At 35.5% G+C, this 23,909-nt stretch overlaps 1 protein-coding gene across 11 annotated transcripts in view; it reads right to left on the bottom strand.

Annotated features, from left to right (window-relative positions):
• Positions 1-23,909, bottom strand: part of LOC107402019 (uncharacterized) — a 474,536-nt gene that overhangs the window by 224,112 nt on the left and 226,515 nt on the right. For 8 of the 11 annotated variants that reach the window (XR_013043825.1, XR_013043819.1, XR_013043822.1 and 5 more), the window contains one exon: positions 13,381-13,425. The exons of 2 other annotated variants lie outside the window; for them this stretch is intronic. The gene's annotated coding sequence lies outside the window, so the exon portion shown is untranslated. Of the gene's footprint in view, positions 1-4,337; positions 8,160-13,380; positions 13,426-23,909 lie in introns of those variants that run through there. One more of the 11 variants, XR_013043827.1, reaches the window with a different exon arrangement.

Here is a 23,909-nt window from a genome sequence, read left to right as displayed (position 1 = left end):
TTCTTAAGTGTGGTAGCTCAACAGGCTTTGAATGTAAGTTCCCGTCTAGTAAAATGAGGACAGCACTCCAATCATGCTCTATATAAACTAAATGCACAGGTGCCCCAAACTGAAACAACTGGCGTAGTAGCGAACCTGTTATTTTATATAGTATTGTACATATATAGTTATGTAGTATTTTGTATAATTATACCATACATAATGACACTCACAAAGTCTACTTTGTGAGTTCTCTTTTACCTGCCTCGAATAAAGCAGGGTGGTGGTTAGTGTTGTCTTATGAATTCAGGTACCATTCACAAGTGTTGAAGCAGACAGCATTCGAACCTGAGCGAAAGATTCATGCCAGCTTAGCTTTCACAGGGTGTGTTTAATTTGCCTATTCATTTTGAAAAATGAAATACTATGCTTTGCTTGAACAGATAACACCATCTATCACTCAAGATATTTCTGTGATTAAAGCACATAGGTTACATGGCAAAAATATAGTACCACTGACAATTTCCAAAAATTAAAAAAATATTTTTGGAAAATGATGAGTTATTTTTGTTTTAGCTATCAAATACAAAACTAAATTTAAGGTGTTGATGAAATACATTTTGTGGCCTCAAGTACTGTGGTTTGGTGCCACCTAGCCAGATGAATTTCTATTGTACTTAAGCCCTCAGACTTTTCTATATTTCATTATTCAAGACCAAGCTATTTACATAGTATATTTTTTAATATAAAACAAGAGTAATTCATAGTGGTATGATAAAAAGTACTTGAACTTGTAAGTGTTAGATATGGACGCTGAAATTTTGGTTGGAAAGGGTTATAAGAACCAATATATATTAAAAGTAGGGAGGGATATAAACATCTCTCTAGATCTTTGGTAGGAATTACAGGAAATAGAATTCATGTGCTGAGAACACTTACTCTTCTATTAACTACTATATTGTCAAAGAATTTGAAAATAGTGGAAGTGAGATTCGGTTCTGAGAAAGCACTCTCTAGGTGTGCTTCTTCCTAGCAGCTGGGCATGCTAGAGTATTAAGAGATGGAGTCATGAGATTGAGGAATTAAGATGAAGGGCAGGTGACAGAGAAGGGTAGAGAAAGACAGAGACCATATATAAATATAAGGAAGAAAAAGAGAATGAGAACAAAGGAAAGAATAAAAGCAGGAGATATGCTGGTGTAAAACAGAAACCCTGCCGCAAAGAAGGCAAACTCTGCCACAGGCAGTACTTAGGTCTGGAAATTTTCATTTTGTTTTAAGTTAAAGCTACAGTCAAGAAATGAGGTTGGAACTGTTGCAAAGCAACCTCTAAGACCAGGACTTAATATCAGGCTCTCCCCTCCTGTTTTCTAGGATGGAAGAAATTTTTTTTTCTTTTTCCCCTCTTATAAGAGGAGTCTTTGATCCTTAAGCCTTAATGAGTCTGGTCAATATGTAAAGACTCAAACCTTGAAGGGGTATGCCTTCATTTTGTTAAAGCAAGTGTTAACTATGCACAATTTGTGTGGTCTAAATAAAGACTGTTGGAACTGAACCTTGTGTTACTGAGGTATTTGAAGACAGGAAATTAAGTGCCTATCCAGGATGCCAAAATCATTTCTTGGCAGAAAAACACTCCATTTATTTTAGATAAAATGAAGCACAGTAATATAAAAACAGCTATTCCTTCCAACAGACAATTAATCAATAGTTACCTTTGTATAATTCAATATCTGGTCTGAGAATCTTTTCCCTTCTAATTTTGACTTTATTTTTTTTATATTTTATTTATTTATTTTTAATTTTTTTATTCATTTTTACATATCAGACACAGATCCTCCTCTCATCCCTCCTCTGGCTCCTCTCCTACCTCCCCCCCACACACCCCTCAATCCCTCCTCCAAAAGGGCAAGTTCTCCCATGGGGGGACAGCTAAGCCTGGTACACTCAGTTGAGGCAGGACCAAGCCCCTCCCCGTTGCATCAAGGGTGAGCAAAGTTTCCGAGTTTTGACATTATATGCTTCTAAACTAAAAGTGATACATCTGTTCAGCTCATTCTTATGAATTCACAAACATCTAAAAATATAAAAGCACATTTTTCACAGTAAATGTAATATGAAAACAATCTATAGTTCCTGACTATTCTTTTGCATATAGCTTTTTGTAATTGATGTCCTTTCCAAATGGCTATTAAAAGAAAGTTTGGAACAATTTACTAATTATAAGAGGTAAACATTCTGCTTAGTAATACATGCATACAAATGGATATAAACATGAACATTAAAGATATATAAATATAAATACATATTGATACGAGGAAAACTATATTAACAGATGGAAAAATATTAATTTATCCAAGTTTGAAGTCTTACAGCTCTCTATAAATGATGTTAACAGAACTGAAAGGATCAGTTTATCCAGTAATTATTTACCTGCAAAATTGTATAAATATAATCCTTATTTTGTTCATAAATTTTTCTTTGGGAATAAATATGTGTGACAGATGAGAGGCAGACTATAAAACATGAAACAGCATCTCAAGAATGTTACAAAAATAGATTTAATGACTACTATTTGAGCATATTTTACATGATAACTCTATGCAATTTTCAGTTCAACTTAAATGCACACACACATTATTCAGAAAAAAATTGTCAGTTAATTTAACTTTAGTAATAATTATTAGTTCAAATACTTAGGTATCCTTTTATATGAGCCTATATATCTTTTTTTTTCAAGGAGACAGAAGCTGAACTTACATAAACATTTCTTAAAATGTCTAGGCATGTAGAGCTGAAATTATTTTAAAGTGGCCGATGTTTTTTTAACTGAATCTTCTGACACTAGGACACATAAAGGGTTTTGAAATGTTATTATGTAGACCCTGTCAGGTACAGTAGACACCAGATGAGAAAACAAACAAACAAAAAAACCTTAAATGCTACATTAGAAAGGCAGGGATTTCACATATTCACCAAATATATGAAACCACAAGTAGGACTTCTGTTGCAGAAACAGAAGACATGGGAAGAGGATACTCAAAGACGACCCACCTTGATGCCAAGTGTGGGGTGTGCTATTGAGACATGAAAAGTCTAGATGAAGAAAAGGGAATGGGGCCATGTCTGTGCAGGGCACAGTGACCTAGAACAGGAATGCAGACTCTATTTGGTGGATAAGTAGGAATGATTGATATCTCCGTGTACTGTGGTCAGAAGTTCACTGTGGTACAGCATTTCATTAGGAGAGAATTAAGCTCAATAGTGAAAGACTGATCAAGGTAATTCTGGCCAAAAAAAAAAAAAGAAAAGAAAAGAAAAAAGACATCAAATTCACTCACACTCACCCCGTACAACAATAACAAACAACAATAACAATAAAACATGAGCTTATATAAATTTAAAAATCATCTTTAAAAAGGATTAAGCCCAATGTAGCTTTGCATCTTGTAGTCCTATTACTCAGGATAACAGACTATGTGACAAGCAGTCTTTTTAAAATTAAAAAAAATTATGCTTATGTAATTATTGGGCATCAAGAGAATTTTCAATTTTAGTTTAAATAGTTTGAATTAGGAAGCTTCACAAATTTCTCATGCTAATATAACCAGAGTGAATATAATACTTACCTATATGTGTACCTATATATGTGCATATACCAGAGAGAGAGAGAGAGAGAGAGAGAGAGAGAGAGGGAGAGGGAGATGGAGTGGGGGGAGGAAGGGAGGGAGGGAGGGAGAGATCTATTTGATTATAAGAGAAAAGGTCAAATATTTACAAAGAAAACTTTTACTTTTCTGATGCAAATGGTTATAAAAATGCTCTTAAACTGTTTTCATTGCTTTTCTCAAAGACAGCTTATCTTAGATAGTTTCATTATTTACTTATTTGTATTAATTCTGTGTTTATTTTTGAGATTGTAATTTAATTACATTTCTCCCTTTCTTTTCCTCAATCTAAACTCTCCCATACACCCCTACCTGTTCTCCAAATTCATGATTTCCTTTTTCATTGTTATTACTTTCATATATGTATTTATACATGCACATATATTCTTGAGTATAACCCAATGAGTCCATATAATGCCAATTGTATGTATGTTTTTAGGGATGACCATTTGGTACTGGACAATGAGTTGTGCTGAAAGACTCCTTATTTTAAACCTATGATGTCAAAATCATTTCTTTTCTAATGTGTTCTTCTTACCAAAAATAACCATATTTATATCTATATCTCTATCTCTATCTCTATCTACATGTCTCTCTCTCTCTCTCTCTCTCTCTCTCTCTATATATATATATATATATATATATATATATATATATATATACATACATATATATATCATGAAATTCTAAACTGGAAAATTATGTGAATAATTTAATTTAAGAGGTGACTTAATTTTAGATATCAATCAGTGATGCATCTGTTAAAAACAGCATGGAAAATTTTAAACAAGGACATACATCTTTTAATTACATTTTGCATCAAGAAAGTCATGAGAAATTGCAGTCTTGAGTGATAGAATTCACTGTAATCTCAAATACTCATTTAGATAATTGTAGTTTTCCACTTTCTCTTTCACTGGTTCCCTGTCTTCCCAAAAGTAACCTATGTTTAAGAACTATGAAAAGAATACACTTTTGGTTTTTAAAAATCTATTATTTTTGAAGTTTTATTTTAAAATACCTTGTAGACACATCCTAAATCCTCTCAATATTTACCGATCAGGGACCGATGGTAGCTGTATATAGCTCATTCAGGTCAAATGAATAGTCTACAAAGGAGAAAAGAGGAATGGGCACCAAATGTGTACTGGATTGATAAAGGATCCCCCCTTTTAGTGTGCTCACAAGGGAAGAAAGATCTGCAAATGCATCAAATAATCACATATTATTTTCATTTGTAATACGGTTAATTTTTTCACATGACTGTGAACTTTATAAGAGAGTTGGGTATACACAATGGAGGTCAGATAAAGAGTCATGTGCCAGAATGTAGATTAAAAGAAACAGGTTAATTTAAGTTATAAGAGCTAGCTGGGAATAAACCTAAGCTAATGGCCAAGCTTTCATAATTAGTAACAAGTCTCCATGCCACTATTTGGGGGCTGGAGGTCCAAAGAAAGTGTGACAAGAAAGTCCAACTGCAGCTATCAGCCTGTTACACGTTCATAACTGAAATCATCAACTTTAACCCAAACCTGTTCTTTGTAGTCGGTGATTGATACCTTCATCTCCCCATGCTTTCTTGTAAACCTTTGAGAGTTTGTCAAGGCTTTCACACATAAATTGCAAAGTGTTCCCAATTTGATATCTAAAAAAGTTATCTAATGTAGCCTATTCAACTGTGTTGTCTAATTCTCTTCTTGGAGCACACTTGTGTTCTTTGATCTTTCCTGCTTGATTAAGTCACATAGCTTTCACACTTAACAAACATCATTCTAAAACATAAAATCTGGCTGGTTTATGCCAGCCTTTAAATGTACCCATTTGCTCTTCATCATCCTTAATTTTTATTTTTATTTGATATTATGATGTAATCATATCATCGTTGCCTCCTTCCTTTTCCCCTCCAACTCCTCCAATGACCCTCCGCCACACCTCCCCACACATCCATACACTCTCCTTTTAGTTCAGAGTAGTTAGCATTGCCTGAAAAGCTCTTGAGGTCTGGCACGTGGTTCTTCATCTTGCTTCTCATCCACCTCCACTCTTTATACACATCATATTAATATTTCTCAAGTGGGATTTCTTTAGCTGCATTATGTACTTATTGTACCTGTAACTATCTTACTAATTTAGTTAGTGTGCCTGACTCTTAAAATCTCCTTATATCTCTGCCTCTACAGGCCCCACTTGAAGCTGTTACCCTGGATTACATCTGTGCTCTTTTATCTTCAAGAGCAAATGACTCGTGACTACTGAGTCTACAATGCTTATTACCTTATCTGACAAGTAATAAAAGATGAATGCCCATTGACTAAATCCATAAAGTATAAACATGTGGATAAATTAAAATTAACAGTGAGAGGCTGCTTGCATACTTTATTTTTGTCTATTAAAAGTTTCTTACTTTTAAAATATTCAGGTTTATACCTATTTAATTCTTTGAATTTTAGAATCATAAGGGAAATGGACTATTGAAAGTAGACAGATACTGTCATTGACTATGTGTAAGAGAAAAGGAAGGAGATGACATACATCGTGTCTACTTCATTCATAGAAGACTATCCAAAAGGAAACTTGATTCACTCAAATACTATATTTATCAGTCTTGATTATCCCAAATGCTTAAAAAGGCCACAAAGTAGTTATTATGGGTGAAGTATTAAGATACTGTATTGTTAAACTACATTCAGTTGACAGCCTTACATTTAGGGGATTGCTCTGTCAATAACCAAAATTGGGTTCCATGTCTTGAAATTGTCTTATTGATGCAGGGTGAATTTCATTCCAGGTGCTGTTGTTGACTGGGAAATTAGCTGACCTTTGCAGTGTATTTGGTAATTTTGGATATTTTAAATCAGGTGATGGGTGATGCTCAAAACTCATAGTGACAAGTCAGAGTCATGAAGTTTGTGGTTAAAAAGGAAAAAGAAGTAACCGATCTATCACAATGTAACAGAAGAAAATACTGGTGGACACTTCCCCCTTGGATCAGCAAACTCCTCTCTTAATAAAGATGTTTTGAGTGCTTCTATTTGGGGAGAAATACCATAGAAAAGGATGTAAATTTTCCTTTCTAATAATAGTAGACCATGGAAATGTGCCCCAAGCAAGGCTAAGCAGACTAAGACAATCACAAGAGTAAATCAAGCGCAAAGGTTGTTTCTGCCTCAATAATTCAGGTAATTGAAACCGAAACAGGTTGAGGCATGTAGCTGGCACTTCTCCTATTTCCTATGGTAGTAGAGACACATGATTTGTTTTTCCCCCTAAGTCTGGAACAAGTTTTAAACTGTAGCATTCTCTGTTTGTGGTATGCTTGGAAATATGGAATGAATTACTGTAGTTTCAAATGATATATTCAAGCAATAAATTAATTTGATGGCAATAAATTAATGAGAAAGCAGAGCTTTTGCATGACACTGTGGCGTGCAGAAGCATTGGCACAGGAAATTCTTGCTACATATGCACAGGCAGGAAACACATATGTACATTCTCCAGCTTTGACCTCTCCTCAACAGGCATTTCAAATTTAATTTCTAAAACTGGATTCTTTTTTATGTTTCTCCCTACATCCTACACACTTGTCCTCCCATATACCTTAGTTTAATTTAGAGTAATGTCATCCATGCAGAAACACAGGAACACATTTTAGGAATTTTCCAGGCTTTCGTCTCTCTTCTTTCTGCCATTTTCCTCCCCTCTCCCCTTGACTATACAGAAAGCCCAAGAGAAGTTCCACTGAATCCATTCCCTAAGAGACTCCAAAATCATGCACTGGTACTACTCCCTGGATTTTCAAACCTTTCGTTATTGCTGTATGCTATCTTCAGCTTCTTTGCTAAGATTAGTGAAATATCATAGTTAAACAATTCCACATCTGTCCTGCCTCTTTTGGATGTAGCCACCAGTAATCAAACTGTAACATAAACTACAATATTAAATTCCTTTTATACATGGGAAAAACTAGGGACCCTCATTTTGCAGAGAAAACTCTATAATACTGGCCTTCATCATAGAAAATATAAAGTGCATTAGGGGAACTATAGACTTTTCTGCTTCCCTAATCACCAGGCTACTGGATGCTTCTACTTCAGTGCCTAGCTCTTCTTCCATAAGTTATTTTAACCTTTATCTTGCCAGTTAATACCAATTAAGTTGACATTTATTCAAGAACTGTAAGTCACTAGCAATGGACAAGACATGGGACTGAATCCACCTACTGTTTTTAATGTAGTTCAGTCTGCAACATTGATACTGTTTTTGCCCATAAGAAGACCACGATGCTATTCCAGATGTTTCTGGCGGTTGATGGAAAGTAAGCATGCATAAAGGGAAGAAGAAAAGTTTCATAGGAGGGAATTCTAGTAGAATTAATATTTAGGAATGCAAAGTCCTCAGCTAGAGAAAGAATTGAGAGTTCATTAAGCTGGAATCATAAGCTCTTACTGTTTTTTGAGGCTCCTGAAGAAAGTGTAGACCTTGATATTAAATCTGAGCGACATCTTCAAGCTACACAGTAGAATAAAGAATGAAAGAATTCTAATAAGCACTGAGGCTGGGACCTTCGCTAAATAATTAATTAAGGAAAAGATCTTCAGTAAGTAAAACCTTACAATATTTGGTTTTAGACACATACACACAAATTGTTAAATACATAAGCAAATGTGGACACATATTTTCAAACCAACAAGCACAATATATATGACCTCTTCATGACAGGTTATATAGCAGAAATCATACAAACATGTTAACTCATGTGCAGGCACTTACACATGTATATTTACAATTGCACATACATATATACTTATTCTGACATGTAAATTGTCTATTTCTTTGCTATGAGTACCAGGCAAAGCATATCCACTCATCAAATGCCATTATGGTCTAACTCAAAATTCTACTATTCCACTCTGCCTTCTCAGAACACAACAGTTTTAAAGATTACTTCTGGCCTCAAAACTCTCAATTCTCCTAGGGAAGAGAGACATATGAGGAACTGTAAGTAAATGTCACTAAGTACAATGGAATATATGGGAGTATGACTAGGGAAGTTTTGACAGATGAGCAAAGAGGGAGTCAGTCCAGGACAGATCTGTAAAAGGAATCTTAAACAAGATAAGATACAAAGCAGTGGTGGGTCTATTAGAACTACTTTATTCAATAGCAATCATGAGACAAGATAGATATGTACCTGAACTTAACTTCAGAGTCTTAATTCCTGTTGCTCCATTAACTTTATTCATTGCTGCCTTATGGGATTAATACAGCATAAAGATATGCAGAAAACTTGAATTAAGGAGGGGATGGTAATAAATTCTTGGCATAAATTGCCAGTCATAGGAAGTATCAAGAACAATATTTTAATAACAGAATATATAGTAGGAAGACCCTCCTACCTCACGTGGTTCTTTCTTTGCTGTCTGGCTCTTGTCTCTCTGGATTCTGGAATTCAGAAATAAGCTTCACTGGTGTGTGTGTGCTATTTCTATTTCCTCCCCTAAGATACGATGACATTTTTAATGCAAGGGGAAACCTGGGTAAAAGTGATTTTTTTCCCTATGATTTTATAAGTGTGTTGTTTAAAATATTTTGATGGGGCACCTATATGTGGGGAATTGTCTACTTAAGACTTGACTTAATTCATCGAATGGTTTGTGTGCCTCCTTTTGGTCTGTCTTTTTTATGTTCCTTCTTTTTAAATTTGAGTGAAAAAGCAAAGCCATGATATGTCACATATCAGATCCTATCTCAATATCCTATTCTTTGAGAAGTTGGGAATGCTGGGATATAGAATTGATCAGAAAAAAAAAAAAGACAAGATAGGACGTTGTCACATTCCAGACACAGATTACATGACCATCTACTCTATTGTCTTCCATAGCATTTCTCAGTATTTTTTATTTGCTCTAATATACTCATTTTTATGTGCATGGGCCCTGGTGGCACTTCATTTTTAATCCAGCTGACCAGAAAACAAGAAAGGGATGAGGCAATTTACAGACTCTTCTAAGGGCCCTGGTTATGTGCTAGAAACAGTTGATTTTAAATTCATTCTTTCAGCTTCTACAGAGTCTTTTGTGTGCTGGCTAACTTTTATTTATTTTCTCCCAAAGAGAAATTAGTAAATCTGGTCTCCATGTTTTAAAAGAATATTACCATTAAGCTCAGACTAAGAGATCAGACGTTCTTTCAAACACAATTCAATCCAGTGATAACCCTAATTTTGTTGGTGAGATAATGTCCATGACTCAAATGGCATAAATATCAATTCACATCTCATATATTGTTAGTGACACTCTTTGTCTTCAGAGTTTCTTCTTTCACTCTTTGACAAATAAATACAGAGTTTTTTGATTCAACAAAACCATTTTTTCATAGAGTATTAACAAACATAGCAATATCATACATGCAAATAATGCATGAAAGGCAACAGAAATTCTAAGTCCATATCAAGTCATGTACTTCTAATTTTAAGACCATATGAGTAAATTTACTGTAAATTTATGAGTAAATTTCAAAGATGAGTAATACACAGTCATTACCCTCTAGGCAAATAGCCTACTGTGAACAAAAAGATAAATACAAATTAATTTTTATAAGTGAATTCAGTAAATTTACTGAAAATAATAAATATTTTCTCAAATAATTGAATCTTATGTATGATATTTTAGGATAATCTTTTCTTTTTCCAAGACAGAGTTTCTCTGTGTAGTTTTTGGTGCCTGTCCTGGATCTTGCTCTGTAGACCAGGCTGGCCTCAAACTCAGGCTCTGCCTCCTGAATGCTGGGATTAAAGGCATGCACCACGGTTGCCTGGTTACATTTTAAAATAATTTTATATATGCATACCAAAAAGAACCATGAAAATTTCATTCAAAATAAATTTCATTGTACATCAAAATCTATATATTTATATTTTTGTGCATAATTCATTAGGAATTATTATTTAACCCAGAGATAATAGAAGGGCAATAAATGGCACCTTATAAAATGCTTGGGTTATTTAATAGTTTTACTTGATAACTCTTTTTTGTCTCATTTCAATCCAATGTAATTGAATAAATATTTATTCTGCATTCATTAATTTCAAAGATGAGTAATACACAGTCATTACCCTCTAGGCAAATAGCCTACTGTGAACAAAAAGATAAATACAAATTAATTTTTATAAGTGAATTCAGTTTTTCCCCAAGTTGCTATGGAGAGATCTGACAAATGACTGTCACATAGAAAGAGACAAATCTCTAAATGCTGATGGAAAGAGGTGGCATTGTGGTCTTGAGGAATTTGGATGATTGTCAGTTTTATCTACTTATGACACATTTTCATGATCATCTATGCCATTTACTTTCCTCCGACAGAAGCACATTTACCTATTACTACTTTCTATGCCTCTTGAAAAACATTTTTTTTTCACTCCTCAATTTCTTGATTCAATATACAAATGGGAATTATCCTTTTGTATGTCTGCCAGGAGTGTAATTAAGGAAAGCTTCTCTCTGTTTTATTTCAAAGTTCTATTTTAAAAGCAATGTTTAGAGGATCTATTAAATAAATTATGATACACCCAAATATCATCTAATGCAAGCCATTAATAAAGAGGAAATGGATATTGTTGACTTGGATGGAGATCTACAATTAAAAGAGGAAAAAGCTCAGAATTGTGGAGACAGAATGAAAGTACCATTTGCCTTTATTATTGTTTATGGACATGACAAAATACTAAAACAACTAAATGTTTGTAAGCTAACTTTTGGGGAAATGTCACTTCATATACAGTACAATTCTTTATTTCATATTTTATGTAATTAACATAACATAGGTTTATATTTAGAGGCGCAAAGTATATATCATCTATTTTGCAAACAAAGATTTATTAAAATGTAGTTTAGTAACATCATATTAATACTAAAAATAAGAATCTTTTTCTGAGTTCACAGAAAGAAGTTTTTAAATAAATTACTGCTTTGTAATAATTCAGAAAATGTCAATATTTAAAGACCCTTAATGATTAAATTACCTATAGGCATAAATGCTTCTTTTTTATAACTGAGAATTGAACCCACACCCATACGCATGCTAGGGAAATAGTTGACTACTGAGTTACAACATCAGCCTCCAGTTCCATTTCTAGAATAATAAAATTCCAGTTATAATTTAAAAGTTTATATCAATGCAGAATTTTAAATTTCTTAGAGCTAAAGCCTAAAAGTAGTTTTTAATCAATAAATAAGGTTCATGTTTTTTTCTTTTTTCAATATGTCGAAAAATTCAGCAATGGCACACAAAGATAAAAGCCAATAAGTGTAACCATCCAAATCTCAATTTACAATACACTTATTACCAGATATCAAATGTTCTGTGAGAAATACAACAAGCAGCACGTATAAAGTGTGATTGGTACCATGAAAGCTTGGCCATTCATTAGACAACAATACAACACTTCCGCACAAAGACACCTGTAGACTAGACCTGTATACAACAGCTAGCAATAGAAAGCTCTGAGCTCTGCACCTGCACCCAGACTGCTTCAGCATGGCTGGCACATGGTGTTCTCCCATTAACCCCTCAGATGGCCTTGCCAGGAGCTGCTTGGGCTTTTCTGGGATCAACTCTTCTATCATTCATTCAGAGCACCGAAAGAAAGAAATTGTATTTCCACGGGGGCTTAAGGAGTCATTTCACAGTACCACCAACCTCTTTTTGTTTGTTTATTTGTTTGCTTTAATTTGATCTTCATTTTATTTCAACGACCTGCCAAGAATGATGTCACTCCATGTACATCATCATCCTTCAGGCCATGATTTGGTGGCCACAAATCTTGGCAAATGAATAAACTTCTCCCCAACAACATAACAAAGCTAAGAAATCATTAACCCAGCTCTAAATAAACACAGCCTACCTTCCCATTTTTATGGGAACACTCTGACCCCTGGTGCACTGTTAATTTTTATGTTATTGATGTTATTGTTTCATTTTTCTCCAAGGTTTCTGATCTGTACTTTTCTGCTCTTTTAGGCATGAAGCAATCTGTCCTGAATTAGAAAAGAGGTTCTAGAATGTGGGAGTGGGGGTTGACCTACATCTGAGCAATCTGCATATGATTCACCACAATTAACCAATTTGCTTTGAAATAGCTACAATTAAGTTATTATCAGAGAAGTATTTACTAGACTAGAAACTCTAAATTTATCTTCATGTACGCCCTAACCAAGGGAAGGGCTGTATTTTCAGTGCTTTTAAGCAAAGTAAATACTGAAGAAAATCCCTCCAAATTTACATTTATGTTGTTAAGTTATTCACAACTAGCTTTTGTGTGTTGTGTGTTTGCGTCATTTCCTTAAAATGTTTAAGTATAGAATAGCAAGAAAAATATAGAATTATCGTGCATAAGAGCTACTCAATATCTCCATCTATCTGTCTGTCTGTTTGTGAAAGTTCCTGATATATGGAGATTATATATAGTATGCCAAGGGACTATAAAATCATGGAGAATGTAAAAAAAAAATGTCTACATATATAAAGCAAAATGATGTCTTCCATAAAACAAACAAATACAATAGAAAAATACTCAAACTGACAAACACTGATTGTGATTAATTCAAATTTAGCAATTAAGTAGAGAAAATACACACCACTGACTATAGGCAGTATCAATCCTATCGATATTTAATAATGATGGTCTATTTTAAAACAACTAAAATTTATAAAAAGAAATATTTTTTCCTACCTTTATAGTTGAGTAAATTCTTTCTGAGTGACTATTAAGGGTAACCTGGGAAAGAAATGGAAAATAGATGATATGGAGGGAAATGCAAGGGTTAGATAGCTTTAGAGTCATTATCAACATTTAATATTAGTAACATATAAGCTGGGTAACCACACACTGCCTCAAGGCATCGTCTGTTCCCACTTCATGTGTTCACAAGGCTGATAACATTGTCAGTAACAAAGGGGGGAGGCACATTGTAACTTAAGTATCCTATGAAGGTAGAGCTTGCTTGTGCTTCATAGGGAGTATGGAACCATGAAGTCTCTTTGCTGTTCATCACTACTAGCCAATTTAGCAACTTCATTGCTGACATTATGGAGAGGCGGAAAGCACCAGGACAATTACACCATATTGATAAAACTAATCAAAATAACTAAACAATAACAAAATTACAACCTAAGTTACTCTAGATTTTGGGGCTCTATCTCTCCAGAGATGGCTCACTGGGTAAGAATGTTTGGTTTTGTGGAAGGTCCAGGTTTGTTTCTCACCACACCACATACTGGTTCACAATTACTCGTAAACTGAGTTTCAGGAGATCTGATGACCTTTTCAGATCTCTCTGGGCAGCGCGCACGTGCACACACACACACACACACACACACACACACACACACACACACACACGGTGCATATATGTAGGCAAAACACTCATATATACAAAATAAAAAAATCTAAAAAATTAAACTAAATACCTACAGACTTATCTAACATCTTGCATTACTAAAAACATAGGCGCTAAGAAAGCAGCTAATTCTTTAGATATGATAAAACTTCTGCCCAGGGTGACACACATCCTGCGTTTCTGAGGCTGCATAGAGATACTATCTAGCATAGGGACTGCCACCAGGAAACGTCTTGTGTCTTTCACTAAGACAGATACTGGTAGACTGGAGGGTAATTGAAAACTCAGCTGTTGACAGATAATCAAAGCAGTCCCTTTGCTAGCTCATGGCAGGACTCAGGGTAGCCTTTTAATTTCCTGGTTTCATAATCATTCCACAGCACTGAGTCATAAATTCCTTGTACCTCCTAAGACTGACGAGAAGCAGAGGGAGTGGAATCATGAAATCTGCTCCCAAGAACATTATATTTTAGACCCAAATTGGGGATCTGAGTCAGTCGTGTTTACTTAGCACCAAATTCTGTAAAAATCTTCTCCATTTTGAGGAGATATACCAATGGATTAGTGGTCAGAATTTCAGTCATAAACTTCTTAGACAACAATCAGAGAGAGAGCAAGTGTGGAAAATGTGCCCAAAGCTGGCACAACTAGTCAACGACACCACTAGATGGATGTGCAAGAAACTCTACAGAAATCCTCGATATGAAATGTGTTTCCTGGGCTAATGTTAAATAAACCAACAAAATGTAGCGTTTTTCTTTTTAACGTGTTCTTCATTCTAAATTGACATGGAGATTGAAGGCAATATTGGAGGGACATCTTGGCTCTCTGGCTCATGTTTATCCACCAATACAAATACATAAACATCTGTGAAACATAAATGATAACACGATTTTACTAACAATACACAATTTTTTTTATCACCATAATAACACTCCTGAAATAATTCTTGGACCAGTTTGTTTTCCTAAGAAACACCATGTTCTTAGTGTGATCAGACAAACAGTAGTGCATGTGCAGAGATTCTCCTCTCCAAACTATTTAGACCTAGAATTATAAGAGACTGAGAACAGAGTACATAGCAAGCCATGCCTGTGAGAAGGTGTTTCTGCTGCAATCCCAGAAATTGCTTGTGTGGGCTACATAGGAAACTCAGAGTATCAATGGCATGCATCCCCCTCTCTAATTCATGTTTCTTTTACAAAATGTCCAAAGATGAACTTGCTAAGTTTAGAAAGTCATATCAGATATAAGAAAAGACATTCAATAAAATATTTAATGAGACATTTAAATAACTTAACAGTTAGAAATATATGCAATTGAAGAGGCTAATGTCCCTAATAATACAGAGCACTGCTTAATAGTAAGATAAATTTGCCAGATTATGTTATGGCATTTTTTCATTTCAATTCTTGAGTCATTAAGAAAGAATGTTGGCACACATTTATATGTCAAGGTTTAAATAACCAAATCCAACCATTTTTAAGTGAAATAAAGCCACACAAGGAATCACAAAGGAATGATTTCTGAAACACCAGTAACAGATAATGTATAAAATGTATCCACATTGTTAGTTTAAGACATATGATCTCAGAACATACATTTTTCAGATATAAAAACTTATGAACATGCTTGTTTACACACTCTTGTGCATAGGATTATGTTTATACCACCAAGTATACTTAACACTGTAATAGATCCTTCTAATTACTCAGTTTATATCCTCAAGTATTTTTGACTCTAGAGAAGAGTCCTACATTTTCTTATGTCCAAAATGGGGGTCAGGAGGAATAAACACATCTGTGGCTTTCAAAGTGGGATGCATGTTGTGAATGACTAGACCATCTTAATGAGCATTCTCTGGCTTTGGGTACCACAATTACATATATTAGTTAACATTAATAACAACTATTTCCTATTTCATAGATTTTATGACAAAATTTTCCTTAATGTGGTATGAAAGAATCTGTAGAGCTAAGGGAAGGTGAAGAGGAGACAAGTCATTAGTCATTTTAAAACATAAATTTCTTAAAGACTCTATTCACCTCTCTTGTCCTCTGGCGAAGAGAATGTTTATTAAGCTTCTATGAAAACCATATTAAGCACTTTACAAAGAGAATTTAGGCTACCACTCAATGTATTCTACATCCCAGTTTTTTTTTTATCAGTATAAGTCACACGATTCTGTTCTACTGAAGCAGGCTATTAACAGCATTTGAAGGAGCAAGGTTGGACTTACGCTTTCTTCCCCAAAGTATGTCTGGACAAGTAGCTTTGCATTGTCTGCCCTCTGCACCGCTGAGAGAAGCTAGTTCTTTAAAATGACATGCAGGGAATGATGATTAATATGTTTATGAAAATCCATATGTTAAAACTAGCTTCACCTACAAACTGACTTAGGAACGTTGACTGTTTTGGTAAGATCTTTGACTTTACAGGTAGATAATGAGTTAAAACACACCTTAGCACATTTTAAATAAAGTGTAATTCTATTATTAGAGCTTACATTCTTTTCATGGTCTGCAAGCCTTGGTTTTTATATTGTAGAAATGATATTGAAAACCTTCCCATCAATTGAGTTTTAAGATTCATCTTCCCAGCCTTCTTTAGGATTCAAATCAAGTGGTAACTGCTAGCAGGATATGCTTCATTTAAAATCTATTTTCTCTATGTAATCAACAAAGAAGAATGCATACAAGTTCTTTTCCATTATTAACCAAGTGGACTATTCTTTCTGAGACATATGTATATACATGTCTATGTATATGTATGTCATAAGCCCTTTGCACAATCCATTTCCATTTCTATGATTTAAATCCATCACTTGTGAATCCAAGTTCAGGATGAGGTTAGGGTTTATTGTTAGTCTCTTAACTAGGCTTCTGCAATTACATCAGGATGCTGTGATTTACATGATGGAATACAGCTTAACACCAACGGAAGGTGTATGAGCAGAGTTTTGACAGTATCACCATGTAACCATTTCCACTTCTCTCCCGAACAATAGCAGCATGATTTAGATCCTTATTAGGGCATGTGACCTTTCAAAAGCTGCAGCTTCTTGCTTGGTGATGAAATAGTTAGGAAATGCAGCTGCTCCAACAGTAACTTCATGTCCAAGGAATTTGATAAGGTCTTTACCCCACAAAAGCTCTATTGGGGCGAGTGAGATGACTGGCTTTCTGCTGCGCAGATGGATCTCAATTGATCACATTTTTTCCAAGTGACAGCTGGAACATGGCCAATAAGATGGTTTTGGAAGTGTTCTTAAACAACTTGTAGAGGCCACCTGACTTCTTGTCAGCTGGATCTGAGACTAGAAATGACAGCATCCCAAGGACACATTGTCAGATTGTCATGCTCAATACCCTTTTGGAATAAAAATCTCCATGCAAGTAAAATATGCTGTGTTTTAACACCACAGATACCTACGAAGTGTAATGCATAACTATACCTACTTTATATATTACAGAGTAAGTATAATATAATTTGCTAAAATCACACACACATATATATATATACTCTTTTGTAATATATATGTATATTAAGCGAAATCAATGGAATACATAAGAATTCATCACTAAAATGTGTCCCATCTTTTATTTTGGAAAATACAAAATGATAATGTTTATTTAGAAAATTATATTCAAAATAAGAATTTCTTTCTCTTAATGGAATTTATATACTAATAAATGTAATTAAAAATAAATAAATCTCTAAGATAGTAGTATTAGGTGCTATAAAAGAAGGCACGTAAACAAAAATATGAAATAAGGTTATGCTTTAAGATAAAATGGGAACACCATGGTGTTTTCTGCTCCATCTTTACCCTTTTACCAGCTTGCAGTCAAAGAGGATTGCACCCCAAAACTCCTGAGTCGTGATAGTTACCTCTGTAAGGGGAATGAGGGATAGGAGTTAGATACCACAGCAATTAAATAAAAATGTGTGGAATCAAGTCAATAATCTATGAATAGTTTTGACACTATCCCAACTTAATTACACATATTATATTAACTAATAACTGTTGGTGATAACTAATCTTGGTTGTCAACTTGACCACATCTGGAATTAACTGGAACCCAAACTGTTGAGCACTCCTGGGAAGGATTTTCTTAATCAGATTATTTGGAGCAGAAACATCTACCCTCTTATATTTTTGGTTGTGAGCCTAGCCTTTAACAACTGAGCCATCTCTCCAGCCCAAAATGACCCCAGCTTAGACTACTAGCAATCATGGAGAAGGTACCTGAACTGGCTTACCCCGGTAATCAAATGGGTGTATACCCTGTCATCATAGAGCCTTTCTCCAGTAACTGATGGAATCAAATGCAGAGATCCACAGCCAAACACCAGGCTGAGCTCCAGGAGTCCAGTCAGAGAGAGAAGAGGGATTGTATGAGCAAGGGCATCAAAATCATGATGGGGAAACCTACAGAGACAACCAAACCAAGCTAGTGGGAACTCATGAAATTTAGATCAACAGCTGTGGAGGCTGCCTGGCACTCGACTAGGCCCTCTGTATATCGAGACAGTTGTGTAGCTTGATCTGCTTAAGGGGTCCCCTGACAGTAGGATCAGAATCCATCCCTGGTGCAAGAGCAGGCATTTTGGAGTCCACTACCTATGAAAGGACACTTTTGCACAGCCTTGAGGCGAAGAGGGGGTGGCTTGGACTCTGTTAAATGTACCTACCCATGGGAGGCCTTAACTTCTTGCAGGAGGGAATGGGGGGTGGGTTGGGTGGAGAAGGATGGAGGAGCAGGAGGAGGAAAGAGGGGGATCTTTGATTGGTATATAAAATGAATAAATTTTTTTTTGACCCTCCAAGGGACTGGACTAGGCCTTCTGAATAAGCGAGATAGTTTTGTAGCTTGATCTGCTTGAAGGGCCCCCTGGCAGAAGGATCAGAAGCCATCCCTAGTGCACACACAGGCTTTTTGGAGCCCACTACCTATGGTGGGACACTTTGCACAGCCTTGATGCAGGGGGAGGAGCTTGGATCTGCCTCTCCTTAATATGCTAGGCTTTGCTGACTCCCCATGGGAGGGCTTACCTGCCTGTAGGAGGGAATGGGGGGTGAGTTGCGGATGGAGGAAGGCTGGAGGGGCGAGAGGAGGAAAGAGGGGGATCTGTGATTGGTATGTAAAATGGATAAAAAAATTTCAAAAAAAAAAAAAAAAGAAAAAGAAAGAAAGAAAAGAAAGATCTACCCTTAGTCTGGGTAACACCTCCTTATGGTAGCCCAGGTAAAAGGCCATGAAGGAAGGAAGCTTTGCTCTTTGCCCTCTTGACCTCATGCTCACGAGCAAGTTTGTATGTCCTGTTGCTCCAATTGGTTAAACTGCAACTTCCTCAGGATTCCAAGACAGACTGAAAACCAGAAGATCTCCAAGAGTCCTCCAGGACTCCAGCACCATTATTACTATTATATGAATCTTTCTGTCACAGGACAACCACTGTTGGCCACATCCCATAAGCCAGTCTAATCCCCTTTTATGTATCTATCTGTCTGTCTGTCCATCATCTATCATCTATCTATATAATTGTATCTATGTATAGGTGTATATATTCTTTCTATTTGTTTTCTTCCTTCAGAAAACCCTTACTAATATGCTATATTTCTAATCAATAGACTTAAAAAATCCACACTGTAAACATTATCACACAGACCGCCATGGGGAAGGACAATTTTTTTGGGTCCCTGTCCTTGAGGAACACAGCTTCCCTTAATGATCCTCAGAGATTCTCTCCACCATGATATCCACTTTTTCAATGATTAACAACTAACATATAATTTCCAAACTTCATGTTTCTGCTCCCTGGTAAAGTGCCTCAAGGCATATTCTTTAACTACTTATCAGCACTCACGTTCTGAAATGCCTACCGCTCTGAGCTCTGAGGGAGAATTGTTAGGCACTTCCTTTGTGTCTTCATCTAGCTGGTAGTGAAAGAGAAGGTTTAGTCTTAAGTTTCACCAGAGTCCCTCTTTGCTTTCTTTCCTGTGATACTGCCTTAAATGTGGATTCCAAAAAGTAAGGCACAGACTTAAAGTCTGTATAAAATGATCTCTCTTGGAGACTTGAGTCCTACTCCCAGTGACAGCAAGTGTATTACTTATAAAATCATTTTTTACTTGAATTGTGTATTTTTGTTGTTTTATTTTTATTAATTTTTAAGATTAGCATATAAAGTACTGGGCACCATGACGTCATCTTATTGAACTTTGTCTCTGTTGACCTACCTCTGCAGTTCCTCCTTCTCCCATCATTCTGACCCCTTTTGCGTGTGCCCCCCATTCCTTCAGTAACCTCCTGTTGTATGCACTCCATTACCCTCTCTCCACTCTACATAAGATATCTTTGACTCCTCAGGTCAGCTCCTTGTTAGTTTCATGACATAAACACACAACCACATGCATACATACACACAAATAAAACAGGATTTTGGGTCTGCATCTGTGATAAAACATGTGGTGTTTGTCTCTCTGAACTTCAGTTGCTTCACTTAAGAATTTCCAGTTCTATCCATTTTCTGGAAAATATCATGACTTCATTTTTTTTTATGGCTGAGTAAAATTCCTTTGTATACATTAACCACATTTTTTCTATTCTTTCTTTAGTGGTAGACATCTTGGGAGTTTCCATTTCATAGCTATTCTCAATAATACAGCAATAAACATAGATTCACATCTTTGTCAGTTCCTGTGTTATATATCTAGGAGGGTGTAGTTGTGTCATAAATCTGTCAAAATTCCAATGTACAGAAAGACAAAACAAGCTTCATTCAAGTACACAGCCTAGTTTTAATAATCATTCACAATTTGCTATATTGGTTTCAGTGACTTCATTCTTAAACACTAAATGTAGCCACTATTCTTAATTCATTCAAGCCATTTTCAAAGAAGTACCACTTCCATTCATTGTTGAATGGCTTCCTTCACAAGTCTTTTGCTTGTCTTAGTTTCTTTTATTATCTTTCACAGAATGAATTATTTTCTAACATGTAATGTATTTATTCATTAAATTCTTTATCATTTGCCTTCTGAGAATTTAAGATGCATGGTGAGTATGCAGCCAAGTTTCATCTGTTGTGTTTCATTTTGCCTCCATGCTAGCCAAATGTCAACAATAATCTGAAGACACTGTGTCTGTTTTCAATACATAGATTTTTACCTTGCCTAAGAAAATGTGTACCCATATCAAAGCTACCTTATAGCTTTCTGGCCTATCTTTCTGCCTAGTTAACAACTGTCCATCCTTCAAATTTCAACTGAAGTGATCCTTCTTCAGATAAGCCTTTTTCCTAATATTATTTCCTAATAATAATAATATTATATATTGCATACTATTGCTCAGCTATTGTGATGATTACTAGTTTACTCTTGTTTATGTGGACATTGAAGAACCCACATAACTCAATCAAGACAATAATGTGAAATGAAATGATGATATAGTTCCATCCCCAAGGTCTTAAGAATGATGTGATCAAGTGATGTAGAATAATTCACCAATAGAACTAACTTAAGGTTACCTCTCTGTGGGGTGACTTGTCTTTCTTTCAGGACAAGTAGACATCTTATGAGTACAAGATAGATACATGCATGCAAGCTATCTCTATGCATGAGGAATAAGAACATAGATTGTGAAGGGCTATACGCAAACAATCACCACCTGAATCTGCACTCTCACATTGCATGGATGATGCTGTGATTGAATATGATCAAAGTGGCATCACACTGGATGTGCAGTCCTGACATAACTCAATGATCCTTTCATGTCTGGGGGGTTGAAAACACTTGGACAAGACCATAGACCTTGATCCCTATTCTTTCTGATTAGGTTGAATCTGCCTCTCTCCAGAACCACAACTGGCATGCAGATGTGAAGCTTACTTTGATGTGGGAACAAGTAGACAATTTGATAATAGTAGATAACAGTTGATATACCAGACAAATTTAATTGGGTCAGAGGCCAAATGGTGGCCAGACTATGCAGGAAGATGAAGGAACACTATGTCTAATTCAGGCTTTTGAGAAAGGAAGAAATGGTAGGAGTGGAATCCTTTTGGAGTTGATCTGGAAGTGATCAGACAGAAAGCAAAGTATGACTTGAGGTCTCAACGCCCACATAGGTTTTGGCACCAGAGTCTATGTGAGTTTGCATTTGTATTTGAGATCATTAATGTATGGCTCTGTCTCCTATATCATCCCCAATGTAAATTATCATACTTTATAAATGTATCATTGTAAACATTAGCAAAATTATTTAAAGAACATATAAATGTGCAAGCACAACCATGCTGATATACATAATATAAAATATTGAAATGTATTTTTAAAATTTGTAGCTTAAGAACCTACATGAACAAGGATGGGTCAGTTTTGTGTTCACCTGTTTTTTTGTTTATTTATTGAACTATAACATAATTTAAAGGAGGTGATTACTATCTACATTTGCATGCATGATGGTTGTCTTAGTTAACTTTTCTATTGCTATGATAAAACACCATGACCAAGGCAACTTAGAAAACTTTTAATTGCGCTTTCAGTTCCAGAGGGTTAGAATCCACGGTAGTGGGGTGGAGGCACAGTGGCAGGACAGCTGAGAATTCACATCTCTAATCTCAAGCAAGATGCAAAAGGTACTTTAGGAATACCAGTGTTCTTCTGAGACCTCAAAGCTAACTCCCAGTTAACACATATCTTCCACAAAGACCATACCTCTTAGTCCTCAAGCAGTTCCACTAATGGCACTGAATATTCAAATGGGGGAATAACCCATTTAAACCACCACAATGATGCAATCTTTCTATTCCCAGACATTATTCATATCACCAGATAGGTTTTCTTTCTTTACTTTCAACCTACAAGTGAAGTTGGCTTTCCTGGCTAACAAAAAACAAGTTAACAGGCTACGTTATTTCCATTTGCAGTTGTTTGCTCTCTTTATTTTTTCCACTATACTCTTGGAGGGCTTTCCATTCCAGAGTTGTTTTTTGTAAATTAAACGCTGTTTCATTTTTAAAGACAAATTAATTTTAACAAATTACAAATAGAGAATTATTATCTTCAGACACCAAAGGGGAAATGGCTCTGTTACTTACTGAACTTTCATGAAATAAAGCTCAAACATTTCAAATTATTTCCCAGGGATTCCCAAAGAGGGTCCGTGAAAATATATGAGCTCCTGTTCCTGGAAGAACCTGCTCACAATCTCGTATAATTAAGACAAAATGCACATCGTTTGTACTTAGTGAATTTATTCAAGGAGTTCATCGTTTATCTGTATCCCTTCTATTGGTTATAAACACACACACACACACACTCACGCACACGCACACGCACACGCATACACACACACACGCACGCACACACATGCACATACACCATCACATACATAAACACATTCACTCACACATACACACATACATAAACATACCTCTCCACCAGCAATTGAATCATATAGAAGTCCCTGAAGTATCAGAGAAGCATGGAACTGATTCCACTTTGTCTTACAAAAGAAAAGCACAATGAAATCTCAGAGAAGGACCCTAAAGACAAATTGGTATATAAAACTGGATTGGCAATTTTCTCCTGAATGCATAGCATTCTTCTATCTACTTCTGCATCTTAAAACGAAGCCCCCATATTATGAGTAACAACAGCAGACAAGGAAGAGGAACTGTTGTAAACTATCTTGATATTTTTACTAGATATTTCTCAGCCACGTGAAAGCAAAGCACATGTCTGTGCAAATTTACTCACATTGAAAAATTACAAGTGAGCCTTACTTTCAAAGATGTGTATCGGTACAAACAGTACTAAATAAATGTTTCTTTGGTTTGTGATGTGTGACAATAA

The sequence above is a fragment of the Peromyscus maniculatus genome, chromosome 12, assembly GCF_049852395.1.
Source record: "Peromyscus maniculatus bairdii isolate BWxNUB_F1_BW_parent chromosome 12, HU_Pman_BW_mat_3.1, whole genome shotgun sequence".
Lineage (NCBI taxonomy): Eukaryota > Metazoa > Chordata > Mammalia > Rodentia > Cricetidae > Peromyscus > Peromyscus maniculatus.
This window is presented reverse-complemented; position numbering and strand designations above follow the sequence as displayed.